We start from the raw sequence: 11,613 nt of genomic DNA on the forward strand, positions 1-11,613 counted from the left end.
ATGAATTGTAGCTTTATTTTAGCTAAATTTTTAATAGAAAAGCAAATTATGAAAACGGTAAGCCAACATTATTGGCTTTCATCTGTTGAAAGAGTGGTTGGTAATTAAGTGTACGACAGGCCCATTACACACTTAACATGTGTACATGGATTGGTTTGCTTATTTTTGATCTCATTATTATCATGAAATATTGTTTCTCTCATCAATAGACCTTGTCACGGTTTTCGACGCCATCTTGAGGAGTAGGCAAGTCTGTGAGAAATTACAGTGTTTGTATGAGAATCTAGTGTCAAATAATTTCCGTAAAACGACTGTTCTGAAAAAAATATCAATTGTAAACTAAAGCTACAAAGCAAAGGATTGTCCTAAAAAATTTGGGGGGCATACCTCTCCATAGGCTTACTTTAGATTTTCCATATATTTGTCTGTAATTTTCCCAGGACTTTCTTACAGACAAATGTATAGGAAATTTAAAAAGTGGTTCTAGGTCTTCTAGTGCATGTAATGCCCTCAAATTTTTTCATAAGAGTCCTTAGGAATAAAGCTTTAGTTTACAAATCATATTTTTTTCAGAACAGCCATTTTTACGAAAATTATTTGAAACTAGATTCCCATACAAACCCTGTAATTTCTCACGCGTTTGCCTACTCGTCAAGATGGCGTTGAAAACCGTGACAAGGTCTATTAAGTAGAAATAGAAACATGTTTTCCTTGTATCCTAACTATTTAAGAAAGTGAAGGGGTGGGGAGGGGTCCAGAGGGGTAATCCAGATTGCAAGTGAGAGGGATGCATGATCGAAGGATTTTTAGAGGTTTGGACATTTTAGACTCTGGGATTTTTTTGGGTAGAAAAAATTGTTGAGCATTTTTTCTAGGGGCTTGATTCAACCCTTTAAGCCCCAATACCCACATACAAATTCTCCAAGCTGGTCTCTATACATTTCCATAAAGAATAAGTAAAGAGAAATTGATAAACGACCGAGCATTTTCTCTTTGGTGATCATTTTATTAATTCTCATAACCATTTCTCTTGACAATCTATGAATATCCTTAGGAGAAAATTGGTGTTGATCACTACTGGGACTTAAAGGATTAAGAACGGATTTTTTGGGTATTCAAAACAATTTGAAGATTCAGATGGTATGATGAATAAACAAACACAAACATTCAATTTCTATTGTTCATATTTTTCGAGTTATATCATTTAAAGCCTGCTGCAAATTTTAAGGCTTAGAAATTTGGCATGGGAATTTTTTGGGGATTTTGTTGGAAGCCCTAAGGATTCTTTTGGGTTTTTATTTTTGCCCCCATTCGATCATCCCTGTCACTTGAAATCCAGAGTGTCCCCAGCCCTGGGGGAGGGGGAACTTATTCAGTCCTGTACACTGTACATGATACAAGCATGAAGCTACAAACCATCATAGAATTAAAGCAACTCAAACAAGGTGTTACAAATACAAATGGAAAAAGGATTATTACTTTTTCTTTTTGAAATCCTGGAGTCACATTTGCAAAGCCTACCAGTCAAATGCCCTGCTACAGTACATGGACATCTTGGCTGAGTGAGGGGGAGGGGGAGGGGGGAGGTTTATTGACTGGTGAGTGACAGTACCAGCAGCAAGGCAGTGAAGCAGCACTGTTTCTATAAAAGCAATAATTATATGTAACTAAGCAAACTGCCTTTTGTCTTTACGCATTGCCCTTGATTTTATTATGAAGGTTCCTGCTACCAATCAGTTCCATTTCATTATGTGTGGGTTTCAGAGGTCAAGGATCCATGTAGCAAGCTTTGGTAAGTTATTTTGAATTATTTGATAATTTTGTCACAATCAGAATTTTATTATTGCCAAAGAAATGTTTAGTCTTATAGTATTAAAATTCCCTGGGGTGGCGGGGATGGGGGCAGGGGGGGGGAACAGTGAAGGGAAGTTTGGGTAGGGGTTTGTTGCCAAAAGGCCTTCAAACCTTCATCCTATTTAAACAAAAAAACATTCTCTTCACTTCCCTGTTTAAGATAAGAAAACTCATTTCATGACCCTGATCCATTTCCTTAAACTGGCATCAAGGGATTAGATTAAAATAATAATAATAATGGAATCACACTTGTAGACTTTGGATCACGAAATATTCACACCCTGTTTTAGTAAGGGTCCGTGTAAGAACTAGGCAAAAGAACAATAGGCCAGTGCAATAGTGGCAGTTATTTTTTAGGTGCTAATTTCCCTAACCAAATTAAATTTGAATGCTCTGATTGGTCAAGAGGACAAAAAGTGCAAAGTTTGAATTTTAGAAATGAATTAAGATAGCGAAAGAGTCATTCAAACAACTTTTTATTTTGTCTAGTGCTTTGATATGTTAAAAAATATAACATGTCTAAAATTTAGAGGATTTCTACGCGCCAAACCCTAGCAAAGTTAACCCTTTCGTGCGCAATCGTACGAATTCATACGATCGGAAGGGGTCTTCAGAAAAATGGTCAGCGTACATTTGCATGAGTCTTGGGTAGCCTGTGGTGACTTGATCAAGAAAGAGAACAACATGAGCGACGTTTTGTGTCTGTATGATCAATTGTGGTCAAATTTTCGATATTTTTTCGACCTCAGCGGCACGCGAACTCAAATAATGGAGACAGAAGATGAAGATCTTTCAGCTTCGGTTATATTTTTGGGGATTTTTCGTGGTAATGGTTGTGTTTTTCGATGAGTTCTTCAGCGAACTACGAGGCTTAAGATTCAAACAGTTGAACTTTTAAGTGTGTGGTGCTGTCGAGGAAAGGTACTGGATTCATAGGCTTGAAAGGTAACTAGAAGCAAAATTTGTCTAGACTGCGAGCAGTCTCTCTTTTTCTTCAAATGTGTAGTTCCAGAAAATATCCAGACCCCCACCATGGAGGGAATTGGAAATTCCAGGGGGGTGGGGGGGTCAGAGGCCCAGGAAATTCCCGAAGGGAGGGGGGTTGGACCATAAAATCACTTTCCAGGGGGGCAATATCATTTCGTTTTCGACCTGAGTTCGAACATTGCTTCTTACCGACCTGGTAGATCATTTTTAGGACATAAATAACTTGAAATATATGACTTAAGATTGTTCCTTTTGATCTTAACCAGGTTTCCTTTCTTCCAAAAGCGTTTTGGATGTAATTTCAAAGGAATTAGACCGACTACAACTCGTTTTATCGCATGCTCGTATATTCGGCCGCCATTACTCGTTACCAGTCTTCCTCAAAACATCAACGCGTGCAGCACATCACGCAACATCACGTTGCGTCAGTCGATTGATAGATCAGAAGAGTGGCAATTTTGCTTCACAAAGCACAAGCTATCCATTGTAACCATTTTAGAATGTTGAGTTTTCATTCTCCTTTTCATTTTCCCTTAATTTTGTGGTTGAACGTGTCGCATGTTCATGATCGAATTCTTGCTGAAATGGTGTCGATTTCACCAAACATTTATACAGCCATCGCGCATCACGTCGCATCAGTCGATCGAAAAACAGTAAATTGAACTTGGTTTCCCTTCAAGTACCTTCAAGATGCAGGGGGTATTCATTGTTATCATTTCAGAATTCAGAGTTTTTATTCTCCTCTTTGTTTTGCATTAATTTTGTGGTTGAAAGTTTGACTTGTTCACCATATAGCATTCCCACACGAGTCGTTAATTCTACCAACATTACGCCTACCTTACGCCCATGACGACAAATAACAAATCGTAACCTTGCCTTGATTAAGGTAAATTCATAAATACAACCGACTTGTAACTTTATCTATTTCATTTAAAGTTAGGGATGAGCAAATACTGCAGATTAGGTTACTTTGTGGTGCTGTAGTGAGTTTTAATGTTGCGAGATCACTCATATAAATGGAAACAGAAGCATACAAGCTTCTGATGGAAACTGTTACGTACTAACAATAAAATGCCTCATTCTTTTACTTTAATAGTCTTTCTTCGTGAAAATGAACTTTTCCAGAGGGGTTGGGGGGTCTTTGTCACACTTGTGGAAATTCCGGAGGGGTGGGGGGCCATCAGTTTCCTGCAAAAATGGAAAATCCAGGGGGGTGGGGGGGTCCTAAGTGAGATTCCCTCCGTGGTGGGGGTCTGGATATTTTCTGGAACTACACAATTTAGTCTGAGAGCAATGCACGCGCACGGGAGCGGTGAATTCGCGAGACGCGCGAAACGAGGGTGGCAGCCCGAGAAGAAAAAAGAGAGACTGCCCGCTTAGCCAGAGCCAATGAATTAAGCGTTAGCCTCAAAACGCAAAATAGGATTGGCTGATTTGTGAGGTGTGACAACAAAATGTCAACAATCGAAACCATGGACAAGTTAAAGATGGCTGAAGCACTGCAGGAAAGTTTGTCACGTTTCCCAAAAAAAAAACATTAGATACGGAGCAAAGAGAAGCATAAGAAGGTCTCATACGTGATGTGATCGCGCAATTTAAATGCTCAAAGCTTTTCTTCTCTGTCAAGGAACGCTTTAGTTCCAAAACGGTAGTCTTACTTTAGAACTTAAAACAGAAAGGAGAATACACTGGAAGACTCTTAGACTGTTTAATCTATAAGGCTAAAACAATAGTAATTACCAACGGATGCACTACAGGACATCGCGCTATAGAACAAGGATTCTAAGAAATAAAGAAAAAACAAAAAAACAAATCGGTGCCCAAAGAATGATCTTGAGTAACTTCCAGCGTTGGCTTAGCTTTAGTTAAAGTACAATTAGGATATGTAGAACACTGTCCCGTGAAAATTCAACATCCTGCAAACAAGAACTAGGCCACGGGTGATTTCATTCAAAACATAAAGCACAGGAAATGAATTATTAATGTAAGAGAAATAGACCAGCTTCATGACCTCTAAATGTGAGACCAGCAGCCAAAATTAAGATTTGCTCAGTCGATTAGCTTCGAATCGACTCTAACTCTATGCACTGCATTAGCTGCGCTTTAAAAAGAAAAGTAGAAAAACCTCTGTTGTTCAAGCAAACTCTTAAGTAATGTTTCACGTGCCTGGCCTGGTCTGTCCACACCTCAATTTTGATGCCAAAAAATCACTAGACCGTGAAAGACCATTCTCTCTGGCTTTGCGGGTAGTCTCTCTTTTTTCGTGCCTTTCCCGTCTCGCACCATCAGTCACACGCGTGGCCATTTGCGTGTCTCGCATTTTGCTCGACGGACTACAGAAAAAAGAGAGACTGCTCGTAGTCTAAAATTTGTCATTTTACAAAGAAACATATGCAATAGCGCCATTTTGTATCGACCAGTCAAAGATTTTAGCCATTCTTTCATAGTTTTAACACCATTTATTTTGCTTTCTTGGTTTCAAAATAAAGCTTGTGTGACTTTGGATGGATTTTTCTCACTGGCTTTGATGTATGTTGCTGTGTGGAGTAATCATGCGGTGATAAACTTTATAGGCAACTATTTTGAGACACACTTTTGTCAAGTTTTTATTTTTAAAAAAATTCTCAAAAAAAGGATACCTATTTGGTTTTCTGTTACCGAATGCGGGCTAGCTTCAATTTAATGTATCCCGAAACAGTCTAGGTCAATTTTTGACATCATACTATCAAGATCGATGCCAAGAAATAAATTTTTTGTTGGTAGTATTTTTAGCGGCCTTTTCCTTCCCAGGAAATTGCGCACGAAAGGGTTAAACTGATATAAAATTACATGAAAATGGCAGAGGAATACATCAATCGGCTACCTTGTGAAAGACAGCTACTTCGGCTCTCACAAAGGAGATGTCAAAACCGTGATCGGAAACAGCAGTAATTCAAGCTCACATGACGAATGCACCAAAGCCGCGTGTTTTTATTTTGCCGCCATAAAGAACAACAATTTTACTAAATCATGTCGAAGGGTTATCCTAATGGCCCGCATTTAAAGAAAAAGACGCTTGTCCATGCAGAAAAAAATTCACGGATGTTCGGAGAATTCGGTTTCAGAAGAAGCTCTCTTGGCATTCTTAGATGTGAAATGTTTTATTAGTCTAAACATCTCCAAACACTACACAAACCCTACTTTCATTCTTAGAAAAAGTAAAGGCAACAGTTACAGTCAAACTTGCATGATCTTTCGTACCGGGTAACACTGAAAAACTAGCGAGAGCTACATTTGTATTATGTATGATAACTAAGCGGCTGCCATCTTACAACTGTTGCGAAATTACAATCACAAATTTCAATTCGTTCGTCTTAAGTTGCACTTAGTTCAATGAAACAGTCTAGAAAGAAAACAAATCGATTCAGAGAAGAGTAAAGATACACAGAATACTGACATTTCAAAAAGGACAAAATAACTACACAGTCACATCATGTGGAGATGCAAAAATTTATTGGGTTCAGCTTACCTCAAGCTCACTCAGGCAGCTTCACGTTGCTTTAAGAAATTTAATTTATTTCTGTATAAAGAACAAATCTATCGCTTCTACTCTTTGTGCCCAGCCATTCTCCACAACAATTATTACTCTGAATCATCACTGAATCAAAGCGATCTCCTCTTGATAACATAAACAACTGCTTCAGTCCTACTTGTCCTCGTGGCCACTCGACGACATGTTGAGGACAGCTGCAAACGCTGCTGCAGTAGGAGTTTCACGATCACTCCGATGATAAAAGCAATAAACAATCGATTAAGGGAAATATGTAGATTTAAGCGATGAAATTGACTATATTTCTTCGGGTAAAAGACAAGTTTCCTCGTATCTCAAATATCACATCCAAGGTGGTTCACCAGAAGGTCACACGCTTGTTGCATGTTTTCGGCTCTTACTTTTGATTGGCACATAGAACAATGCCTTTTTAAACTTGGCCGTGAGGTAAAAGATAGAAGAATGGGGAAAATAAAGCTAAAAAAAGTTGTTTTTGTCATGTCTCTCGCTGCTTTTTTTGGCAATTGTTGAATTTCAGCCAATCAGAACCCTTGATTTAATTGAAATTAATTATTAAAAGTTAACACCTTTTAATCGATATTTTTGCCATCTGCCTGCCTAGTTTTTACACAGACCATTACTTAAAGCTCAAGTTTAATAAAAGACACCCTGTTCAAGATGCTAAATAGTGAAATTTTATTACTTGTTTAAGACGTTAGACTCCTATAAACCCGACCCTGTTCATGTGAGAACATGCCTGTTTAGGCTAAATAAATGAAGGATGTCTACCCTCCCCCCTGGGGAATGTACACCTCAGTATTCTCCAGACAGTGGAGTCTAGGACTCCCCTTCTTCTGTCAGCATACTTATGGGATAAATTCTCTTTTGAAAAAAGCATTAATTATGCTCATAAAGTTGGGATAGAAAGAGGTTATTCTTTTGAAAAATACACCTTTGAAAAGAATTAGATTGTTTATATGTATTTGTAATGCAAATTAAGTTACCCTTAAAGTGCCAGCCCACTTATTACTACTTTATTTATATCTTACCATAGTGGCTTTTTTTTTTGGTGGTTTTTGAAATTTTTGTGGTTTCCGTCAAGATCCACATACAGCTGTAAGAAGTAAACCTGACCATCCCCCACTCGCCGCCCCCCCCCCCCCCTCCCAGTAAACACATTGCTGCAAAAATTTGGCCTCCACAACTGTAATAACTTAGAACGTGGAATCTGTTCTCTGGTTAAACCTGGCCCCAGTTGTACAAAAGGTGAATAACTCTATCCACTTGATATATCTCTTTAGTATATACTAAAACAGTGGATAGTGTTTTTCGCACGCTCTGATTGGCTACTCAGTCAGTGAATATCCTGCACTATTCACTGATTCACCTCCAGTTCCTCTGAGCGAGCGACACCAAACTCGCGTAAGTTGCAAGCAAAATGCTTTCCCGGTTTGCTGCCGTAAACAAACAAAGAAATTTCACAACTAATCAAGCAAGCTGTTTCTGAAATACACGAAGAAGGTGACGAAGTTCGGATTGGAAGTTTTAACAGGTAAAGCTTTGTCTTTTTGACACGAATTTATCGATAAAACCGGTGAAAACGTTTTTGTTTACAAATGCAAATTAAGTTTAAGTCTTGCTTGCTTTATTTAGTTGAGTTGTTCATAAAAAAGCTTAAAACTAAATTTAATAATCTTTTTTTATAGAATGATTTTAAATACAAAAAGAATTCACAACTCCTTTGAAGAAATTTATCCGCAAGAGCTAAACAAATGCCTTCAAAAGTTTTAATTGTCGGCAAGAAAAAGCGACGGCCGCAGCCGCCCGGTCATTATGCGCCAAAATTGTAATAGTTGGCAACAGTATTTGAGTTAAAAATCGTCATTTTTGTGCTCAATTATCTCACTGTTTTAGTATATACTAAAACAATTATTCACCTCAGTGTTGGTGGCTACGGGAGTAGTCGTGGATATTTACCTCACTGCTTCGCAGTTCCGTAAATATCCAGGACTAGCCACCTCCACTTCGGTGAATAATTGTTATATATCGCTGGGTAGAGATTTATCCATACTGTAGTACTATCCAGTGTTTGAACAACCAGGGCCAGGACTATAATATTATTTTAAACCTGGTTTGGTTCAGAATTTCCTTTCTTTTTTTAGCCCATATTGATCATACAGATGTACAGTGTGTAGGTGACGATGAAATTCTGGTTTACCCTGAGAACAGATTTTATCTACAATATTTTCTAATGTTGGTTTACCTGTATTTTGACTCAAATAAAAAATATAATGCAGTTGTTAAGATTCAGAAGGAGAAAAACCAGACTGGACTAATCCCAATAATAATAATTGGGATAGGTCCAACAACTAATTACTAGTAATGTTGCAAATTACAAAAAATCATAATTCCACAAAATTATTATATAATTAATTAAACTCCCACAAAAAGAAAGTGCCAAATGGTACATGTAGTTTACAGCATTGCACCATTATTTACAATGTGTACTTTCTTTCTCTGTTCCTGTTGTAGTGTTCATGTCTGCAGTGTTGAAGGATTTTTAGGATTCCTGTGATGCCCAGGCTGATGGAGGTAAGAAAAATTTGTCATCTGTTAGCTAATAGTGTTAGTCAAGTGAAGGTTGATTTTTCTTGGTATCTTGTAAACAAGTTGTAAGGTTTGAGGTGTGAGAAATATTAGTTCTAGTTGTGGTTTTGAATGTTGGTGTAGGGATGTTAATCATAAAATATCCGACTCTGAATCAGGGGAGGTCTGATTTGAGCCCCCTCTGTTCCATCTCTTGATTTTTAACGCGGAAAAAACCGTCAAAGTAATAACAGTACTATCCTTATGCATAAGGGAAGAAACTTTTGTGGGGAGGGGGGGGAGGGCGGGTGCGGGAGGTGGTTTAAAAGAAGTCTGGTTGGGTCTGTGCTGCTAAAACCCTTCGATTCTGACCCTGTTTAAAGCAAAATGGATTCAAATTGCTACCCTGTTTAAAATGCTTAATAGTGACATTGAATACTTTTTTTTAAGATTGAATTCTCATAAACCTCTACCCTGCAGAGCTGCACATACTGAGTAAGCCAAATGTGGAAGTTTCCCAACCCCTACTCCACCACCCCCTCCCTGAGTGCATGTGTCAATCTGTAAACTCCCAAGGGAACCATTTTAGATATATGGAGGCGAAGAAACAATGCAATTTTATTGTTAATAACTACATCTCGTCAAGACATCAGGACTAATTTCAGTTGTGTACGTGATAGATCTACACTGTTTACTCACTTTTCAGGACACTTTTTCAAAATATACACAAACGTACTTGTCACTTGTTAAAGTTTTCATACTAAAGATCAACTTCACTACAATATCGTTCATAGGCAATACTAAATTCTCAGTGATTCTTACAGTGGGTTAAATAAAGAGGGAATCCACCAGGAAATTGAGTAATTTTAATTTTTAGTGGACAAAAATGCTGCACCAGAATGTTTAAAGCATATCGCATTCTTTTTTACATTTTTCTAGGGGTAGAGATGTAATTAGTCTTCTGTATTAACAGCAAAGAAAATTTCTCATGGGAGTCCGAGAAAATGAATATGTCAAATTTCACAAAATTACATCTTACACATTAAATTTCCAGAATTTTTCCTGTGTTTTCACAATTCTTGTGAAATTTGACATTCATTTTCTTGGAATCCCATGAGAAATTCTCTTTGGTGTTATTACAGATGACCAGTTACATCTTTAGCTCTTGAAAATGTAAAAAGAATGCAATATTGTTAAGAGCAGTTCCGCATAATTATCAACTTAAGATGAGGAAATAGTCAAAATATGACCTGGCCTCAAAAATGGCCAGAATAAAGCCCTATGTGCCATAGTTACAAAATCATTGGTTTAAGTACGATCGAGTGAATAATAATTTTTTGATGAATTTTTTTCTTCCCGAGGCCTTTTAAAAATTATTCTGCAGGTACAAGCTTTTTGTCCACTGAGAATTAAAATTACTCAGTTTCCTGGTGGATTCCTTCTTAAACATTCCTTTTGTACGTTACCAAGCACAAATTTTAAGACAGTATTTTGAGTATTGTGAGTATTTTTTCTGTCTTTTTGTGTTTTCTCCTTTTATTTAACAGGCATGATCTGTAACATGTAAAAGTAGATGAAACGTGATCTATGATTTAGAAAACAACAGAATGACTAGTGTCATGATCTCAAAAGATTGTGTGCATTATCAGGAATTACAGAAAAATACATAGGTTTTTCAAAAATATAATAATTTCGTCAAAGGGATAGCATAGATGTAAGCAAAAAAAATGGTAAAGAAAAAATTTGAATAGTATTTCTTTCTGAGCTTTAAATTCTAAATATCTGGTGAAAAGGTAACATTATCCGACTTAATAAAAATCTAATTAAATATAGATTTTACTAACAACATAATTTTTTTCGAGTTTTGATCTTAGTCAAGAAACTATTTCTTCCTTTACCTCTCCTCTAACAGGTCTTAAATTTTGTGTGTTTTTTAAAACTGGCTACATACCATTGGGAACAATACTGTGATGGACTAGTATCCCATCCTGGGAGGGGTGGGGGAAGTTGGGCTGGGAATAGTTCTTGGCAATTCACAGTATTCAAACCAAGATGAGCTCTTACTGTGTGGGCTTCAATGGCTTGTTTCAACCCTTTAAGCACCAGTATCTACATACAAATTCTCCAGACTGATCTCAATGCATTCCTTAACCCTTGAAGCCCTAAGAGTGATCAGCGTCAAATTTCTCCTTGTAGTATCACTTCTTTATAAAACACAGTGGTCATGAGAATTGAGGACCTGATCACACAAAATGAATCTAATTGATACTTCAACAAATTCTCTCCACTACTTCCATTGAAAACAAATAGGGACAACAAATGAGAAGTTGAATTTTGATATTAGGGTTTAAAGGATTAAAAGAATTACATGTAGTTAAGAGAGTTTGATTAACGATTAAAGCATTTTCACTAAGTGATCATTTTATTAATTTCATATCACTAAATGGGCAGTTTAAATACATGTACAGTATTTCACACCTCTTAGTGTGGTACAGGTGCACTGTGCTGTTGAGACACTCTGAGTAACTTGCGTCATCTTTGACCCTAATAACATTCCAACGGGCAAGGCAAAACGAAAAGAGAAATTTTAGTGGGACTACGTAAGAGAGAATGTATGAGAACTGCTAAAATTGAACCTGATCTCAGGTTAGCTTTTT

The 11,613-nt window shown here is 37.3% G+C and overlaps 1 protein-coding gene across 3 annotated transcripts in view; it reads left to right on the top strand.

Annotated features, from left to right (window-relative positions):
- The window catches only part of LOC140924631 (uncharacterized), a 412,059-nt gene that overhangs the window by 285,140 nt on the left and 115,306 nt on the right, over positions 1-11,613 (top strand). The gene's annotated exons all lie outside the window — the stretch shown is intronic.

The sequence above is a fragment of the Porites lutea genome, chromosome 14 (assembly GCF_958299795.1).
Source record: "Porites lutea chromosome 14, jaPorLute2.1, whole genome shotgun sequence".
NCBI classification, from domain to species: Eukaryota; Metazoa; Cnidaria; class Anthozoa; order Scleractinia; family Poritidae; genus Porites; species Porites lutea.